Source organism: Grammomys surdaster, unplaced genomic scaffold (genome assembly GCF_004785775.1).
Source record: "Grammomys surdaster isolate TR1022 unplaced genomic scaffold, NIH_TR_1.0 126391, whole genome shotgun sequence".
NCBI classification, from domain to species: domain Eukaryota; kingdom Metazoa; phylum Chordata; class Mammalia; order Rodentia; family Muridae; genus Grammomys; species Grammomys surdaster.
The window spans coordinates 9,672,001-9,676,523 of record NW_021621185.1 but is presented as its reverse complement, the minus strand read 5'-3'; the positions used below and the strand labels follow the sequence as shown (position 1 = coordinate 9,676,523).

General features: G+C 37.7%; 1 pseudogene; it reads left to right on the top strand.

The window, feature by feature from the left end:
* The first annotated feature begins 2,727 nt into the window (after positions 1–2,727).
* Positions 2,728–3,646, top strand: LOC114614542 (annotated as a pseudogene).
* Positions 3,647–4,523: the final 877 nt, after the last annotated feature.

Sequence of the window (4,523 nt, the reverse complement as noted above, 5' to 3'; positions counted from 1 at the left end):
TGAATAGTTACAGTGTACTTTCAGTTAGAATTTCCCCATTTATTTTACTTCATTTTATTTGTAATTGTTTTATTTGTTTACACTTTAGACATTGTCCCCATCCTGGACACTCCTCCCTCAGTTCTTTATCCCATTCTGCCTCCCCTTTGTCTCTGAGAGGGTGCCCACGCCTCCACCCCACTCCCGTATCCCCTCTTCCTGAAGCCTAAAGTCTCTACAGTATTAGGTGCATCTTCTTCAACAGACGCCAGATAAGGGAGTCCTCTGTTACATATCTGCCAAGGGCCTCAGGCTAGCCGGTGTATGCTCTTTGGTTGGTGGCTTAGTCTCTGTGAGCTTCCAAGGTTCCAGGTTCGTTGAGACTGTTGGTGTTCTTATGAGTTTGTCATCCCCTTCAATCTTTCCCCTAACTCTTCCACTCGGGTCCTTGACTTCAGTCTAATTGTTGGCTTAAAGTATCTCCATCTATCTAAGTCAGCTGCTGGTAGAGCCTCTCAGAGGACAGCCATGCTACACTCCTGTCTGTAACCACAACATAGCATCAGTAACAGTGTCAGGCCCTGGTGCCCCCTCGATGAGATGGGTCCTAAGTTGGGCCAATCACTAGATGGCCTTTCCTTCAGTCTCTATTTCATTTTTGTTCCTGCATTTGTTTTGGACAGGAATAATTCTGGGCCAGAAATATTGACTGTTTGTTGATAACTCTTTCCCTCTACTTGAGGCCCTGTCGATCTCCTGGAAATGGTCTTTTCAGGTTCCATGGCCACACTATTGGGCATTTCAGCTAAGGTCATCTCCATTGAAGTCTTCCACATCCCAGGGCTCTTGGACTTCTAGAGGGTTCATCTCATCCTCCACCCAAGAAGCTGCACATTTCCATTTTTTTCTCCTGGCCCTCTGGGCTTCTATCATGTTCTTCCTCATAACTGATCATGATCCAAATTTGCCCCCTTCCTTATTCACCCAGATTCGTCCATCTCTCTGTGGCTGTCATTATTTTGTTTCTCTTTCTATGTGGGATTGAAGCATCCTCACTTGAGCCTCCTTTCATGATAAAGTTCTTATGGTCTATGGGTTATATCCTGGGTATTCTGTATTTTTTGGGTAATATCCACTTATCAGTGAGTAAATACCATGCATGTCCTTTGGGGTCTGGGTTATGTCATTCAGGGTGATATTTTCTTGTTCCATCTTTGTGCCTGCAAAATTCATGGTGTCCTCATGTGTAATAGCTCAGTAGTATTCCATTGTATAAATGAACCACATTTCCTCACACCTTTAAGTTTATTGTATTACTCAAAACAGTAGCCAAGTATTACAACATAATTTAAGTGTCATCATCTCATGAGTAAATACAGAAAATGGACTTGTACTACGGGAAATTCCCCAGCTATGAGAGTATGGTATCAGATCCCTTGTGAAAATTTAGATTTAACTAGAGATCATTGTTTATCTGAAAGATACAAAGACACAAAGTGAACATTGGAACATGACACATCAGAGTACATGAAATATATTTTAAAAACTAATTAAAATAGAGTAGAAAATTCTATGTCACACACAACTTGCTGAAATCCATATTGAATCATATATAAAAACATTACACATTTAATGAATAAATGTGTGGAGAAAGCAGAAGAATATTTTTATACAAAAGTACGGCTAGCTATTATCTAATTATCTCTTGTCCTTTTACTTTTATTTTCTGCTTTCTTAAAAAATAAATCCATAGTATCCATTCTTTTAATATGTGACTGCTAGGGAGAACATTGTAATTGAGTGTATATATAGTTGAGATTTCTGATGATCAGTAATGTTTGAAAGACCAATACAATTAACAATTTCTCAGGCATGAATGAGTTGATTTATGCTAACAATATTTACTGCAAATCATATTCTTTAGAACTGCTCTTGGAAAACCTAAATTATTTATACTTGGGCATCACTACTGTAAGAACAATTACCATTTTATTTTTGCAATCAGTATTGCATGAATAAGCTACATGAAAGTCATTAGCTCAGGGCAAATATAAAATTCCAATAATTTTCTTTTCAGGATAGCAACTTACTTAACTATAAACTTAAATATTTTACTTAAATATAAAGTCAGACATTTCAATGCCTTCTGACTCACTCATTAGAAACATAGTTTTTTAATAAATATTTTAATCTGTAGTTTTGCTGTAGAGTGGTTTGTCTTGATCTTCCTATGCTTTTTAATATTTTAATTCTATTTCTGTAGTTACTGACCAACATAGTTGGTGGACTTGTTAACTTAAATATTCGTAACAAGTTACCCCAGAAATGTAATATGTTGTTGATTTTACTTTCTGCAGTTTATTTTTAATTTACTATAAAAAGTGTGTTGAAATCATTGAACTATTGACTGCTCTGTAATGAAAAACTATCAGCTACATACATGAACTTTAATAAAGTTTAAATTGTTTGAAGAATAGTAACATTGTCTGTCTATGAATATACAGGAGACATGGATTTAATAGTCACATATAAGCTTTAGAAATTACTTAGTGTTAAGAACTTATTTCCCACTTTTGTGAGGAAACAGAGAGTGAACTGTCATGTGGTTCCTTGCTGTTGTAGCTCCGGCGTCTCGACACAGACCTGCAGTAGGAGAGACAGTCTCTTCTCTCTCTCCTAACTCTTCTGAGATTTTTTTTTATCTTCAGCTACATTTCAGCTTTGTGAGAAACCTCATCATCAAAGAAGATGGCTAGCAATGTTACTAACAAGACAGATACTCGATCCATGAATTCCCGTGTTTTCATTGAGAATCTCAGTACTCTCTTGGTCAAGAAGTCTGATGTGGAAGCCATATTTACAAAGTATGGCAAAATTGTGCGTTGCTCTGTGCATAAGGGCTTTGCCTTTGTCCAGTATGATAATGAAAGAAATGTCCGAGCTGCTGTAGCTGGAGAGGATGGCAGAATGATCGCTGGCCAGGTTTTAGATTTTAACCTGGCTGCAGAGCCAAAAGTGAACCGAGGAAAAGCCGGTGTGAAACGATCTGCAGCAGAGATGTACGGGTCATACCAGAACAACCTTCTCCGTCCCCTCTACTCAGTTCTTCATTTGACTTAGACTATGACTTTCAACAGGATTATTATGACAGGATGTACAGTTACCCAGCACGTGTTCCTCCTCCTCCTCCTATTGCTTGTGCTCTGGTGCCTTCCAAACGCCAGCGTGTGTCAGGGAAGACCTTACGAAGGGCCAAAAGTGGATTCAATTCGAAGAGTGGACAACGGGGATCTTCTTCCAAGTCTGGAAAGTTGAAAGGTGATGACCTTCAGGCCATTAAAAAGGAGCTGACTCAGATAAAACAAAAGGTGAATTCTCTGAGGGAAAGCCTGGAAAAAATTGAAAAGAAAAAGCAAACAAGCAGTATAGATGAAGAATGAAAAGTCCTAAGAAGAGCAGAGCAGTGCCTCTGTGAAGAAAGATGAGACTGATGTGAAGCTGGAGTCTGAGGCAGGTGCAGATGACTCTGCTGAGGAGGGTGACCTGCTGGATGATGATGATAATGAAGATGGGGGAATGGCCAGCTGGAGTTGAAGTCATCCTTGAAAAAGAGCCTGAGGAGGAAGAAGATGACAGAGACAGTGCCAATGGGGAGGATGACTCTTAAGTACGTAGTGGAGCTTAGACATCTTCTCCCGTTATTCATTTCCCTAGGCGCTTTGAGAGAGCAAAGTAACACCAGATCCTCTCTCCTAGAATCTTCTGCACATTCTCACTGCTCTCCCTCCTTATCTTTCCTGTGTTCATTAATTCATAATTTCCCTGCGCCTAGTTCCATTTTCACTTCCTTTGATGCTCCGTAGTAGTTTCGTAAAGTCTTACCCTGTAAGTTTTGCTTTAATTTTGATACCTCTTTGACTTAACAATAAAACGTTGTATGGTTTTTTAAAAATAAAAATAAAAAAGAACTTATTTCCCAACAACTGTACATAGTTTAAACTAGAGCCATTTCATCTAATGAAAATGAGCAAGGTTATAAGATTTATTCAGTAAAGAATATATCTAAAAGATTGTGGTTCCATTTTTGATGGCTTCTTTTTTTAGTGTGGTGACCTTAGCTATACAGTTATCAACTTTTATTGGGTCGTGTTTTAAGGTTATGTTCTATATCTTTCCTGAGTATTTATATTCTGTAATTATGGATATTATTAATAGCCTTTATCAGTACAATAAATTCAAGTACTTGGCTCTAAAGCTTTGAACTTTTAATTTTACATTTTATTTCTATTATCTGACACCAGTGTAAGAAAAATGATAGTTTTAAAAGGCATTTGTTTCAAGTATCTCTTCCTGTTTCAGCTCCTCTACTTAACTGCATCATCTACTTCAGAGAATAAGGAAGAATTATCAATTGTAGGATTTTGAAAACCATAAAATATATTCTGAGAAACTTGATCATTTTTCAGTAACTGAAGTAGAACTACCGGAGACATTTAATATCCCAAATAAAAGTGCAGATAAAGGGAAAGCACTACCACGGTAAT